The 16232-nt window shown below is 33.9% G+C and overlaps 2 protein-coding genes across 9 annotated transcripts in view; one reads left to right on the top strand and one right to left on the bottom strand.

Annotated features, from left to right (window-relative positions):
- LOC135692717 (gamma-aminobutyric acid receptor subunit beta-2) overlaps positions 1-16232 on the bottom strand; it is a 45401-nt gene that overhangs the window by 28233 nt on the left and 936 nt on the right. The window contains exon 1 of one of the 4 annotated variants that reach the window (XM_065210995.2): positions 15110-15326. The exons of 2 other annotated variants lie outside the window; for them this stretch is intronic. The gene's annotated coding sequence lies outside the window, so the exon portion shown is untranslated. Of the gene's footprint in view, positions 1-15109; positions 15327-16232 lie in introns of those variants that run through there. One more of the 4 variants, XM_065210990.2, reaches the window with a different exon arrangement.
- LOC135692716 (glycine receptor subunit alphaZ1) overlaps positions 2111-16232 on the top strand; it is a 59390-nt gene continuing 45268 nt past the window's right edge. For 2 of the 5 annotated variants that reach the window (XM_065210976.2, XM_065210980.2), the window contains exons 1-2: positions 2111-2375; positions 5101-5170. The gene's annotated coding sequence lies outside the window, so the exon portion shown is untranslated. Of the gene's footprint in view, positions 2376-4469; positions 5001-5100; positions 5171-13304; positions 14455-16232 lie in introns of those variants that run through there. The other 3 variants (XM_065210977.2, XM_065210982.2, XM_065210974.2) reach the window with 3 other exon arrangements.

Here is a 16232-nt window from a genome sequence, read left to right as displayed (position 1 = left end):
AGCAATGATGTTCGGAGTTTTTCGTACTTTTAAATCAATGTGTAATGGCTGCATACGTATGCATGTTATGTCATAGCACGTAAATTCATCCCAGGTACAAAGGTCATTTAACTAACACTACCAGAAAAGCAGAATGAATAGAGCCAAAGGGTCCTTCTACCAAAGAAGCAGAGCAAAAATGGCCAATGGATCCTACTGCCAGAAAGGCAGAGTGAGAAGGGCCAATAGATCATACTACTAGAGAATAAGAGTAAAATGGGGTCAATGGATCCTATCACCAGGGAAGCAGAACAAAAAAGCCAAAGAGCATACTACCAGAGAATCAGAGTAAAACAGGCCAATTGATCGTATTACCAGAGACGCAGAATCAAAGGGCCAATGGATTCTACTACCAGAGAAGCAGAGTAAAAAGGGGCGATGAATCACTATTACCTGGGAGGCAGCGTAAAAAGGGCCAATGGATCCATCTACCAGAGAAGCAGAGTTTAAAGGGGCAATGAATCACTATTACCAGACAGGCAGAGTTTAAAGGGTGAATGGATCCTTCTACCAGAGAATAAGAGTAAAAAGAATCAATAAATTCTTCTACCAGAGAATCAGAGTTGAATGGGGCAATGAGTCACTTTTGCCAAAGTACCAATAAAAGGGCCAATGGATCCACCTACCAGAGGAGCAGAGTAAACGAGCAAATGGAATCTACTACGAGAAAAGCAGAGTAAAAAGGCCAATGGATCTTACCACCAGAGAGGCAAAGTTAAAAGGGCCAATGGATCCTTCTTTCAGAGAATAAGAGTAAATAGAATCAATAGATTCTTCTACCAGAGAATCAGAGTTGAATGGGGCAATGAATCACTATAACCAAAGACACAATAAAAGGGCCAATGGATCCTACTACCAGAGAAGCAGAGTAAAAGGGCCAATGGATCTTACCACCAGAGAGGCAGAGTAGAAAGGGCCAATGAATCGTTCTTTCAGAGAATAAGAGTAGAAAGAATCAATAGATTCTTCTACCAGAGAATCAGAGCTGCATGGGGCAATGAATCACTATTACCAAGGACACAATAAAAGGGCCAATGGATCCTACTACCAGAGGAGCAGAGTGAAAGAGCCAAAGGATCTTACCACCAGAGAGGCAGAGTAAAAAGGGCCAATGGATCTTACCACCAGAGAGGCAGAGTAAAAAGGGCCAATGAATCGTTTTGCCAGAGGAGCAAAGTAAAAAGGGCTAATGGATCCTACTACCACAGAGGCAGGTTGAAAAGGGCCAGTGAACTCTACTACCAAAGAAGCATGGGAAAAAGTAGCCCTGACTTATAGAATCTCTCAAGGAATGAGACTGACACCAGGATCAGAACTGGCCTATACTCATTATATTTAACGTGGAAAAGTATATTCTTTACATGTTAAAATTCGGGTACAATGGCTATCTGTAGATGCTTTTTAAAGCCGACTTGCCTAGATTTTTTTTGTAAACACGACATTAATCATGGCTACCTTCGAGACTTTCTTTATCATTTTTGTTACGCTACAAGTAAAAATTACTTTAACTACATATTAAGTAAACATCTCAAAAGTAACAAGGGTTTGCTGTATCAAAAATATCACCAAGTAAAAAGCTTCATTTTTTTGTTCTTTAACAAACTTACGTGTAGGGTCAGTCTAAAGGTGCATTGTTATGGCATAATTAAGAGAGCAACTATAATCTAAAAAAAGAGTGGACAGCAACTCAGAAAGGATTGATGGGTTAGTTGTGTTATACAGATATTGCTTTGCATAATGGCAGATACACAGTGGAGTAAAAGATAACTATTAACTCTCAAAAGCATGGTTGCGGCAAACTTAGGTTTGCAATTGGCTAGAAGATAACTAGAATCGTCACATGTTATTTGCGTTTCTTTTTTGTGACCTGATTAATATTTCATAGCTACAGAGAAAACGTTTTCAAAAATGACAGCCGTATCTATGACTTTGAGATACTTTTCGTGAAATGGTTAAATTCAGAAATAGCGAGTTAAAACACTAGACCCCTGCCTGTCTAATGCACTGCGTCTTCTCTTTAAACAATCAACATTTTCCCGTTGCATACTGCATGTTTGTAAGAAAGGTGCAGCGTAGCTCGAAAGCAGCTGCGAACTTTCTTTGTGCACAGAATTTGATGTTTGCTTGTGATCCCGGTGTATAAGACTACAAACTATGTGTTCTAATATAGAATTCAGGAGCCCAATCAGTATTAATTAGATTACCCATTGAAACAAAAAGATAAGGTGGAAGACTGAGGAGTTTGTACAACCTGAAAAGATTAACTCGCTATCACGTAGTGAATCGAACAGGCCAGAGACTGTTGGTAGAGCATAAAGGATGTTATTATGAGAAAGGTATCTATTTCATATAGTGTTAGTGTTTTTGTAAACAATTAAAGTCTTTGTTTTTCAAATCCTGCACATTGCAGTTGCGATGGTACAACTACTAATTTCACAACTTATTAACGGATTTGCGCTAACGAAGACTGGATCGACATTGCCAGGATAGAAGATCGAGAATCTAATTTGCATGTCAGAGTTAAGGTCTTCTGGCAGCCTACCAAAAGAGCATCGAAAGACGAAGCTATGATATAAATTGCTATTTGTCGAAGAAGATTTATATGGTCGGCGTACTTTGATGAATGTGTTTTGATGTACACTTGTAGATAATACATCTTTCATTTTAAATTGTGATATTTAAAAGTAAATCCTTTACATTTTTCAATGAGGTTTTGCTAAAAAATTGCTTAGAATATAGATGTTATCAAAGCATAGAATATGCGGCGTGCTTGCAGACAGGTAATGTTTTTTGTGGCGGTGTTCGCATAATGGTATTCGACTTCGATAAACTAAATGAAAATCCTCAAAGATTCGACTGATAGATCCTGATTAAGTAAGTCATTGGTAAATTTAACATGAAACAGGTGGAAAGACGGGATTGTTAATATTAGTCGGACGAAGAAATGAGTAGGGAATGACAAGATGGGAGGCTAGGTTTGCGTTCCGGCATATTTTTGAAGACGTTTAGCAGGCACATTGTCACAGCCTAATTCTAATACATCACAGATTCAAAGGATTTATTATATACGGTGCTCACTAAACTTTACTGTCAGAAGATTATACTCTGATAGCAGCAGTATGTTTCTTGTAACCGATTAAGAGGTATTTTTGATTGGAGGAATGCTTTGGGAGTTACTGTGATGGAGCAATATTTCAAGTGCCCAAATGGCATTTGCTAGCTTTGGGAAGACAATACTTGTTTTTTGAAGTTGAAGATCTCAATATAGGCCGTATGTTTTAATGGTTTCATATTTTTATTCACAATACTCCTCAACCTCTTATTGCAATGCGTTTTACACGCTTTTATTAAGTTTTACTCACTCCCCTTGTAGAGGTTCCACTTGTAAACATTGACTATGAACCATATGTATCAAATGGATGTGACGTCATTGGCAACGAATGCAGTATTCAGCATTTTGCAACTGCCCAGTCAGTATTCAGCATTTTGCAAGTTGCTAGCAAATATTTGCCCAAAGTCTCCTATACATCAAACTTTGTAAGCTGTTAATCTGCAAAGTTTATCGGCTTTTCAAAACATGCAAATCAGTTTGAGAGCATGAATTAATAACGAAGCTTTCTAAGCAGTTCTCTGGTCTGCACGCGTCAGGCATGAATGGAATCTAAAAAGTAATAGTTCTGGACCATCTCTGCAAATCGCTTTTTATCAAAAAAATGTTGTCTTTGTATTTATTTGCAAGACGATATGACGACCTTTCCATTCAGGAGAAAGATTTTTCAACTCAGAAACATTGAGGAAGCAATACTTGATAATCTTATAATATTTGTAAGTAATAGTAAAATATTTCATGAGTTTTAATAGGAAAACTTTTCTGTGAATAAAAATGATGACTTATTTTCTATTTAAAATCGTCGAATTTAAAGTAAATTTGTACGTGAAAAAGTAAAGCCAATTATATAAAGTCTGCATTGCATCTTAAATTTGGTAGTGTGAAACTTAAACAAACTGACACGTAAGAGTAAATTGTTATCCTGTCTATAATACGTTAGCACATTAACGAATATTGCTCTTTCTTGCTCTGTAAAAGCTTTGAACTACCTCTACATGTTCAAAACACTTGAGCCTTTATATTTAAATCTTTTACACTGCATCATATAAAACACATGCATTTCAGAAACAGAGTCAATTTTGAACGTAAAATTAGTCAATAGCATAAAGAAATACAGATAAACAAGTGAAGCTAACCAGAATATTAGGCATTGTAATAGCCAAGGCTAGAGAAAAAAACAAATAAAAACCATCGTACCTCAAAAATCTTAAGCAGTTTGATAACATGCTTAGCAAACTATAGTTTACACTGAATTTTTCAAGATATTCAGTACCATAAGTTTCTAAAAGTGCTGTAACAGTAAGAATAGTTACTTATTAAAAGGATCTGCCAGAACTGTTTTCGCTTCGTTAAAATTGTAAAAGCTTCTATAGCCATGATCTGAGCTTGTTTTTGCAAATATCTTTAGATGGTGATATCTTTAGTACAAGAAATTGGTTGTCCAGTGTTTTTCTTGGCAAACATCGGATATAGTATCGGAATTTTTCTAGATTACTGGTTGAGAAACATGTGCAGTTTATATGCTGAAAAATTAGATAGGTCAAAGCTGTTTAAATACTGAGAGACTTAAAGTACTGGCCGATTAAGATCTCTTTTTACATACCAAAATAGAGAATCAGTATGGATTTTCTTTATATGAATGAGAAGCTTGAGTTGAATGTAAACAATCAAAGCCCACCATGAACTCTATTGAATCTTTTCTTGCAATACGCTTGTCATGTCAAGATGTTCTTTGGTGACTTTTTCGAGCATGTTTTTATTGATAGCATATTACTAACAAACGGCAAGGCAGCAATATAACTTGAAGACTTTAAGTGCATATAGTTTAAAAGATGAAAGTTTCAAAACCTGGGTATGTGTCATTTTGCAATTTTTACAGTCTTGTTTTTAACTACCTTTCTAATAAAAAATTATGTAGAGTTGTTCTTCAATTGTTTATTTATCCCTTTCAGACACCGATGGAAGTCTTCTGCGTTAATTATCCAAGTAAAATTTCTGATGACAAAAGATATCCCTGGAAATGTGAGTATTTTTTTGCTTTGAATTGCAAGAGATCGAACGCTTTTAATGGTAAGCAAATTTTTAGCAACAGCAAATAACAATTTGCAGGTCGCAAAGAGAATGATTCAATAAATTAAAATCTTATTTGTTGCTTTAGATTTGACAGTGTACTTTCTGCATATCCAAGTTGACACATATAAGGCTATTTGCGAAGAAAATTCACTTAAACTACTATAGAAATGTGCATATGGAAAATTCTTTGATTTTCTTGGAGATGCAAGGTGAAAAAGCCTGCAAAGTTAAATCGATTGTTAATGTCAATTATTTTGCTTTAGATAATATAAGAGAATTCAAGTGCAAATTGAACACGATCCTGTTAATGTTTTTGTTTATTTTCCGGTTGTGCTATACAGCAGAATAAGCCTGTTATTAAAGCCCTTATTGCTTTGATAGAAAATTACTTTGAATAAATGCCTAAATTTCTTGTTAATTAACTACTGAACATAGACATGAAGAAGAATCATCGGCACGATTTCGTAGATGTTGCATTAGCATATTTTTGTTATGAATTGGTTTTTATGCAAGTACCATATAAATCATTGCATAAGAAGCAAATGACCAAGAACTGAGAAAAATGCTCTTGGAACACTCTGTTATCAATTTCTTATACTAAAATAAATTCTAGTTTATCTAGAAACTTGCAAAAAATTTTACGTGCTTCAAGGGCACAAAGAGAAAATATAGTTGGTTTAGACAAACCTTGCTGAAATGTATTTTTGGAATAGATTTAATGGTTTTGTGCTTCAAAAAAGGGTTGTTAGATTTTATGCTTCCTAAAACAAACATAAAATTTCTGATCTTCGTCGTTCTTAATTTGTTTTACTTGCATTTTTCCATCAACAAAAATAGATTTCCTCCTATCTTTGTAGTGAATAACGATATAATTAAACTGATCAAACAGTTTATATTATTCGTTAAAATTGATATTTAAAAGGAATTTTTATTAGCCGCTTGTTGTGAAATGGCTGTAAAATTGGTGCTGTGAAATTATCTATTAAGCTCTTAATTAAAGCTAATTTATCAAAACATTACATTTACTGAAAAATATTTATATTTTTTTATCAAGATTTGGTTCTTATATTTAAAGAAGTAAAAAAGTTCATTATTGTTGACCTCTAAAGTTTCCTTTTCTAAAACCAAAATCTATTAAGCTTTTTTTTTTGTAATTTTGCCAAACTTTTTTAGTTGAACAGAAAAACGTAGCTAAATTTTGGCAAAAAATAGTTGAAACTTTTGAACTTGAAAATACTTGACGCACTAGCTCTATATATTATAAATGCCGGTGACCTAGCCACCGGTTTAAATGTAAGCAGCTTCTCTGTTTGCAAGTGCCTCGGAAATTTTTGCCAAGATTGTAGTAGCAGTTTCTATTTAAGAATTAAGCTTATTCCAGGAAGCAAAAAGTTTAGAACAATGGAATGAACTGGAGTGCAAAATGTTATACAGCTTGCAGCCTTTTAAGATCTGCATAGCTTGAAATGCCATGGAGTTATACCAAAAATTATTTGTTTCAGACCAACTCTAGATTGAAATTTTTTTCAAAATCAGCAATCTGGAAAAACATTTCTATAAAACTTCTTAACAAGGTTTAAAGCACCATAAATAGGTTGCTAAGCGTAATCACAATTAAAAATATTATAATTATCAATCATAAAGTGACAGAAATTTCAAAGAGATTTTGACCGTGAAGGTGTCAAAGAGATTTTTGATTTTTAATATGTCTTGAAAATATTTTGAAAGCACATGAAAAAATTGTCTTTTCTTTTGCTTACACCGGTCGCTGCTGATAAATACATTTCAATAACTGAAGCAATGCTGCAAAAAATACTGCTTATATCTGTTCTATCTTTACCTATCTGTTCTTATAGGCCATTATCTGCCGTAAAACCACATACACAGAAATTCGTTATGTCAGTGGCGTTCTGAAAATATCAAATTTTTAGTTCACCTAAAGGTAGATTGATATGACCGGCACTGTTACCTGATAAATAGGCAATGATGTTACTCTATTTGGATATAAGAGATAAATGATTAAAAGAAGAAATAGGTTACTATGCTTGATATTATTGTGCAATTTTAAATGTAAAAGAAAGCAAATTAAAATACAAAATGAGAATTGAAAATCCGTTATTTTGAGAAATAATCCAAATGCATTAAGAAATGGCTTTTTGGAACTGTGAAGAGCATTACATGAATTTCTTGGAGCGTTTGAAAGCAGAATATACTTAGAAATGCATACAAAACCGCAAGCTGATACTCCTTCACCTTTCTCTGAATTTAATTTTCAAAATTTCGTTATTTTCGGCCAATATAAGTAAGGCATGGTGTAACAATCGATTGGTTGAGAGCAGATTCAGCTTATTATCGTGGAACATTGTTGGTGATAAATGTCATTTTTATTCAAAATACAGCCTTTGGTATATAGGCAAGTATAGGCCAGTTATTATCTTTCAAATAAGTAATTGTAATATTTATCAATTCTTTATCATAAATGAATGATGCTCATACTATTGTAATACAACAATTACTTTTGGGGCCTGGAAAATAGTACCTCAGTCTAAAAATACCAATAAGGGACATGTGTCAACTGGCGTCTGCGTTCTGTCAATTTTTCAATATGAGTCTGCCCTACCAACTGCCGTATCGACAATTAGCCAAGTCACTGGTCGAGGGGCCGGGTCCTGCGCTGGTCCCGTCACTTGCTCATATTTTCTCTTAGTGTATTTGCCCAACTACGTTCTCCAATTGGATACACAATTTTGATTAAGTGAATCAGTCATGTGGTTATCATTTTGCATCTATCTTCTTAGATTAGTTAATCTCTATTTTCCCATAAATTATTTACTCATGCCGTCACATTTTTGAAAGGTTTTTTTTAATAGCTCTGGATAATATCTTTATAACATCTCGAGTAAGTTATCTTTGTATCTGATGGATCTGGTGATGACAAGTTGTTAGAAAAATGACGCTGTTAGGTTGCTCCTTGAAAAATGACCCTGTTGGTATCAACAGAAACCTTCACGGCAGAATCTGATTTCTTTTTTTAATTGATTTTATCACGACAAACTCTTTTTATTTAAGATACTATCATGGACTGCTTTTAAATGGAAGAATTGTAGCATAGAGCTTACATTAAACATTAGGTCTTGAGCTCATTTGGGCATACCGAAATGAACTTGCAGTACGTTTGGTATGCCCGGATTAGTATTCGTATGGGCACACTTAAACTTTATGATTTCTTAAGTATTAATATGAGACATTGCAAATATTTCTGAATTATATTAAACGTTAATTGCTTCTGTAACTGAACAATTTATACGGTAATAAGCTGGTAAAAGCAAACTTTTAGTTGAAATCAGAAGTCCAGATACAATTTCTGCTAATGACACGAACTATCTGAAAAAATATTAGTCAGATGCATCTACAGGCAGCATCGATTATTTTATATGGGAAACCATGCTATGCATTGAATTGTGACAATGGTTTTTGTATAGGACCCTTCTGAATATAACGTTTCTGCACTCTTCCAATGACAGGTTAATTCAGTTTAATTAATTTAGACATTTTTACAAGGATCTGACTCTAAAAATCTCTTGAATTTTGAAGATAATCAATCTGTAAAATGGATGTTGATAACTGCAATCATAGATAAGACCATCGATGTGTGCATGTTCCAGTTTGGCGGTTTTTCATGTTTGTCAATCAAGGCATGTAAAGATTAATAAACTATACTTCTTTGGTAACATGTTTGTTAAACTTCTCATTTTAAGTTTCCAAGTTTAAGTATGGAATGGTATTTCATAAAATCGGACTAATCGTCATAACAAATCAATATAGCGAAAAGAATCCAAAGCAGTCACATAGAATTTTAAAGTCAGTTAAATTAATAATTCCTTGTCACTACATTTGATTCTCGTCGTCGTGTTGCTTTGTTTCTGACAATTTTTCGTCTTTTTGCAAGATTCATAGAATCCGGCCGACAGTATATCCTGCGTTTCTTTCTTTTTACACCTTTTTATTTTATGTTAGCACTTGCAAAAAGATGGCTAAGTATAAATTGATGAAATATAAACTAAACAGATAGAAAAATAAAGAAAACCATGATGATAAAATTAAGCAAAAAGCTTCTCCCAGGGCCACAGAAAATTGTCTGTGTTCTTTCTTTTTACACGTTATTATTTTATGTTAGCACTTATAAACAGAGGGCTAAGTATAAATTGATAAAATATAAACTAAACAGATAGAAAAATAAAAAAAAACCATGATGATAAAATTAAGCAGAAAGCTTGTCTCAGGGCCACATATGATTGTCTTTGTTTTCAGTAGAATCACGATTTAACCAGTCCTCAATATATCAAATTTCCCGTTTTAAACAAAATATCCTCTTGCTACTTTTCAAGAAAAAAAATTTAGTTTAGCGAACCCTCTGTAAAATATCCCGTTATAACGATCATTCCATTTAACAATAAACTTCTTTTCTGGCTCCCCTTGTTTAACAATATGTCAGAATCACACCTGTATCTTGCAGGGTTGTACTTTAGAGAAGAATCCATAAATTAACCCTAGTTTGAGCTGTGTATGAGCTGTGAACTTTATCAACAAAATGCACTACGAAGAAAAATCTGTAGCAAAAACATCGATAATTGCTGATGCTAGGCACACGAAAGAAAGTCTAGTTATGCAAAATTCCAAAATATCAATTTTTTTTATAAAAACCACAATAGAAAAAGACAAGTCTGTCAAGAGAAAGCAAAAAAAATTGATAAAAGGCGTTAAGTTATTAGTAGGAGGAGTGAAACAAATAATAAAACCCGAGAGTGTAATGTATTAAACACATTTTCTGTTAGAAATCGTTACACCTATAAATTGGATTAACGATATGGAAGTCGGATTCACGAGACTTTTCAAAAGATGTTTATCTTGAACGTCACCAACCAGAAAAGTGGTCCAGGACAAAGGAAAACCGTTCATTTAAAATCACCCATAATCACTAACTCAATTGGCAAGTAGCAATATTTTCAAAACATTGTGTTCGTATTAATTTCTCCCGTTTATTTTGCAATGTATCTATTATTTTGAGGATCTCCAGCATGAGCTAACAAGGTCTGATGTTTGTTAGACAAGCCTAGATTTACCCCTGGTCAGTTTTTATAGTTGAACAAGGTGAACGAAGACTAACAATTTTAACCCTATTTACTAAAAAATCTCTGTTTCCATTGTAAAACTATCACTATGCTTTAATCTCACTAAGCTGGGGTTTGATCTACAAGCAAATTTTAAATGTTGTGATTCCGTTTAAACTTTTTTTCTAAAGACGTTTAAATACAAAAGCCCAAACTATACATTGTTTCTTTAGCGCACTAATCGAGCTAAGATCTAATTAACAACCAACCCTAAATAGCTAAAGAATTTCTGCTAATCAAGGGATTGAAGGACTAAAATTATCAGAAAGTGGATAATCTTGACATTAGAAAAGTGTTGGATGATTTACAACATGGTTTTCTATTATTGTTACATCAAGGTTGGTTGTTAATTCGGAGAATTAGCTGATAAGTCTCGTTAGGCCTTTTATCAAAAGTCATTGCAAGTTGTAACATAGCTGACTAATTATTGATGCTTCTGCAAAATTATTGGGGCAACCTCTTTTGATAGCAAAAACTTGGACAACATTCCAACCTGCCAAAATTCCTTGAAACACCCTATTGATAATTAATTGTATTTTGTAAAAAAGACACCACACCCCTCTCCCCCAAAAAAATATTGGTTGTGTAGCTTTTAAATATTGCTATCAATCAGAAATTAATCAGTTTTCCCCCACTGAACATCTTAGCTTGGCATTTAGCAACATTGTTTGAAAAGAGAGGGAAAAAGGGGATGCAGTATTAAACATTTAAAAATATAATGCGGATGAAAACCAAGACTTTTGGCAAGCTAGTGAAAATTTATACGTTCTGAGAAAGCGTGCAATGGAATTGTCAACTATTGTCACGGTTCATGCGTCTATAAGAAAGCGTGAGAAAAGCAAACTATATTGTGGAAAATCAAACAGCGAATTTCTCTAAAAAGATTTTAACCTTTATAACATTAAGATATGATGAATAAAAAAATATTAAAATGAATTCAAGCAATATCAACTTTTATGCAATGATATGATTTAGCAAGCAGTCGGGCTTTGACCCTTTTACTTTTACCGTTAAAAAAATGCAACTCAGTGACTTAAAACACTATACACTCTTGTTATAACAACAAGATAATTTTTACCGAGCCTCGATGTTCTTAACTTTTTGATAATTTTAGGCCCAAATGTTCTTAAAATTGTTCTTATTTTAAGAGTGATCTTTTTGCAAATAGTTGAGAAGTTACATACTGTATATATTTTTTAAGACGTTTTACTGGGTAAAGTTTAAAAATAAAGCAATGACTGTTAGCGTTTATGGACAGACTTGCATAGTTTTGTTCTGTTGACATGACATAAATTTCAAAATACAAATTATTTTTTTTCAAATTTCTCATCTGAAGCTGAGCATGTTCTAGCCTCGTTCTTATTTTTTGGGCAAATCGAGCCTCAGTGTTCCTATAAAGTGTGTTCTTATAAAAAAAGGCGTGTACTTATCTAGGGAATATTGAATTACAGTAAATGAGGAGGTTTTTCCAAGCCTACTCCATTCAGAAACAATAAATCAAAGCTTAAAATAGTTCAACCTTTACAATAACACTAAAATGCACATTTGTCTTTTCATGACATTGAAATATTAAAATTTCACAGCTGTCTCACATTGACAAAGCATTAGAAGTTCCTCAATAATAAAATATATTAATCTACGGATTTCTGTTGTATGAAGTAAACGGAACTTCTTGTGCAAACAAGAGGAGTAAATTTACATTTAGACCTCGGAATCACACACGTCTGTGTAAACATATCGTTATTACGCTTGTGTTTTGGTTCTAGCTGTTGGTAGATTGTCTGCTATAATATGCTAGCTTCTTTCTTGAAAATTTCTTTTGCATGATGTGTTTACCATCTTAAGTGACAGTTTTCCGTTTTGTGGTTGCGCGAAACATCGTTATAATTACAGTAGAAACCAACATAAAAGAACATCCCTTTATTTAGACGTAGGCTGAAAAAGTCTTGACAAAAATAGAAATACAAGAGTAGGGTTAAGGATTACTCATTTTTTTTATAAGAAACAAAGGTCGATGTTGAGTACTCCAGTTTCTTAATATTCTGGAAATTTCAATACTCGCTATTTCTTGAAAGTTTCTTAATTATGATGTCATGAATGATGTTATGAAATGTTAATATTATGAAATGATATAGAACTTGCAAATGGCTGCGAAAAAAGCCGCCATTTTAAAGACAGAAGGAGTCCGTTTTCTCTCTTGGACTCCAGTGGTAATTTCTCTTTAGACACGCGGCACTGATTGGTCAACTATACCGGTCTTGTGCTTGCGTTTTTCTGATTGGCCTATTTCGATCCACAACTGGGTATATATTTTTTATCTTGTTCTTTCGGACCCTTATTCGGACGTTTTATGCTCTGGAGAGTGTCAGACGAAAAGGCTTTTAGCCAATATGCTGTGAAAGATCTTATTTAGGTTCTTTAAACCTGGTTCAAGCCAGTGTGTTCCCACACACAAGAATAATAAAATTTAGCAGGGAAAAAGCTAAGTGCTGCGTCGGCCGACAATTTAAATTTCAACAAAAGAAGCTGGTAAATTGGCGAGTTGGTAAATTAGAGAGAGAGAGATTGCTTACCAACATATAAACGGGATGGATTTGAGGGTGCTGGGAACCATTGCTTACCAACATATAAATGGGATGGATTTGAGGGTGCTGGGAACCATTGCTTACCAACATATAAACGGGATGGATTTGAGGGTGCTGGGAACCATTGCTTACCAACATATAAACGGGATGGATTTGAGGGTGCTGGGGACCATTGCTTACCAACATATAAATGGGATGGATTTGAGGGTGCTGGGAACCATTGCTTACCAACATATAAATGGGATGGATTTGAGGGTGCTGGGAACCATTGCTTACCAACATATAAACGGGATGGATTTGAGGGTGCTGGGAACCATTGCTTACCAACATATAAACGGGATGGATTTGAGGGTGCTGGGGACCATTGCTTACCAACATATAAATGGGATGGATTTGAGGGTGCTGGGAACCATAGATTCTAAAATTCTAAATATGAGCATTAGGTGCGGAGGTTTATACAGACGTTTTTCTATTAAAAATGCAGGTATGATATGTCGTGATAAATGAGTGTTATAAACGGAGATGTCTTAGAAAGAAACAACGATAATGAAATTAATTTAATAGATAAGGTGTTCGCATATCTATGATTCCATGCGTTTTTTAGATTTGTTTTGATCGGAAATTCCTTGTGTATCATGAAACTGAAAATCTTGAGAACTTTCTGACTCTCGTAGTCTGAAAATCTTAAAAACTTGTAGTTTTACCCTCTTGGAGAGTGATGTATCTTTTTGGCATTAAATAGCCCATCCTTGAATCTCCATGGTTCTTGATATGGACTACGTTTTAAAGAGCGCGGGAACAATTCTCAAACCCAACATGGTAAACGTAGTCAACACACTAAGCAGCTTAGTCTATTACCCAAAAGATTTTCCCGTTTGAATTAATCTTGTACTTTTGGCGTGTTTGCTTGGCAAAACGTCTTGGCCTTTTTTATTTAGATAAAGTATTTCCAGCGCAAAGCCATTTACTTTCAGTTCGCGAAGAGATAAGCATTAATTTTAAATTTTCCTTTATCGCAAATGCAGAAATTTGCCTTTGGCTTCACTTGAGCTCTTGCAAGTTTGATGTGATTTATCTTCAGACTACACTACTGACAATTCCAATTATTGAAAGTTTGAAACTCGCATTTCTGGCTATAGACATCTGGTTGAATGCAAAGTATTTACAGTTCAAACAAAAGATTTTTCGCTGGCTTTGTACTCAAACCATTTCTGTACAGATCATTTTTATGCAAAGTCTGTTTAAAAAGGAGCCTCAAAACACTTCATTGGCATTATCTCGGATTAGTTGGCAACTTCAAAAGCACCCACGACTAATTAGGAAGTATTACATGCACTAATACAGTACTTTTCTTTTGATATCGAACCTGCTCCATGAACAGAATCCAATGCCACAAATATTAACATTCGGAATTATTGGGTGGAAAAGATTCAGAAATAGGAGCTTTATAAATTGCACGATAGGAGCTTGATTCAAGGTGAGTTTTATTTCCATAAAAAATAGTTTCATTTATAATTGAATCTACTGCAGTCTGAAATTTTTACAATCTGCAGTCTGAAATTTTTACAATCTGCAGTCTGAAATTTTTACAATCTGCAGTCTGAAATTTTTATAATGTGATTTGACATACTGCCTAAAGTTGAAAAATGGTTAACAAGTCCTTGAAAGCTATTTGGTACTATATCTATATGATATATTTATTCAGTGTAAACTATTCTTTTAACATCTAATATCAATTTTTGTTTTTTTCAAAATTTATGGGTATGCTAGCTATAGGCTAAGCAGAATTTATGACATTAGCTGGGAGTTATCGTGGACAAGAGATTTAAATAGAATTTAAAATTTGCTTTATTGAACTCGACTTTGAATATTTTGGTTTTGTCATTTCTTTCTAAGCTAAAATTTTCAAAATTCAATATTTTTCAGTCATTAAGGCGACAACCCAATGGTTTTTGTATTTACATTTTGGTCAATTATGTCACAGATGCAGTTATATTATCAAAGGAAACTGTTATACATCTATCCCAAAATTAGATGAGATAGGCCCTATAATAAGCAGGTAAAAGATAAGCATTAATTTCATTGCTAGCAATTTTCACATGAAAGCAAATTCATTTAGACATGAACGATACCTTGTTTGTCTTTCAATAAAGATCCTTGCCACATTGCCAAAGTAGGCAGTTGTGCTTAACTTCTGGATGCGAGAGTGACATGAAGTATGTGCCGTTTAATGGTTGAGCGAGATGAAGCGTGTGGTTGCCGAGTATTACAATAAGTGGTCATCAGAAGCTCTAAGCTACCTGTTCAAAGGCGATATCAGATCTCCTTGTAACTCAATATCTGTATCGTATAATTAAAAACAAGACAGAATGAATGCTTCCACCTGGTTGCCTAGTGGTTTTAACGTGAATACTAAGTGTATTCTTATCACCATAACTTTATTCTTGTAAAATTTTGGCTTTACAAACTTTTTGCTCCAAAGCAAAAATTTTTGCTACAAACTGATTTGAAAATAAATTTGTCAACCACAAATAGCATTGAAGACAATAAGGTTTACATAAAGGAGGCCTTGCATTAAAATCTTCTCTCTTTCTTTAGTATTCGATTGATTTTTGCTTTATAAAGGGATTCTTTGTTACAAACGTGATATCTGTAAGCTTCATTCTAATTGATTTCATGAATGTTCAAAGCTTTCTTTCGTAAAAAGTTTTATTTCTTTCGTGAAAAATTTTCATTCAAAGCAATCTTTCGTGAGTAATTTGAATACTTTTCGATGTTTATATGTTTGTGAATGAATTTCAATGTTAAATTCGACTGGAGAGTTTTATTTATGATTGAGACACGAATACTTCCCGCCTACATATGATGGCACCAACTTTTGTTAGTTGTTTTAAAGTTAGAAATCACTATCTTTTAAAGTTGGACAGAAAAATCGTTTATGATTGAGTTTATATTAAAGTCTGATTGATGCCTGCTGAAATTTCCTATGGAGGGTTTTTCTGAAAAATTTGCGATCGCCTTGAAGATGGATATTTTAAAAGATCATTACCAATACCCTGCCATGTCAGAGTTGAATATTCTGAAAAACCTCTCTTTTTGATGGGGAAAAGAGATGGTCCTTGTCGTAACGGCGGGTTAATTCAAGAACCAGCAAATTAAGCTCTCTATACGGCCACTGTGAAATCATACATACACGGCACAGTCTTGATGTCTTTTATTGTCCCTCAGTATATTCATTATACATCAAAACATATT

The sequence above is a fragment of the Rhopilema esculentum genome, chromosome 3 (genome assembly GCF_057945365.1).
Source record: "Rhopilema esculentum isolate cy_ngs chromosome 3, ASM5794536v1, whole genome shotgun sequence".
Lineage (NCBI taxonomy): Eukaryota > Metazoa > Cnidaria > Scyphozoa > Rhizostomeae > Rhizostomatidae > Rhopilema > Rhopilema esculentum.
Note: the sequence above shows the minus strand (reverse complement) of the source record. Positions and strands in the feature narration are given on the sequence as shown.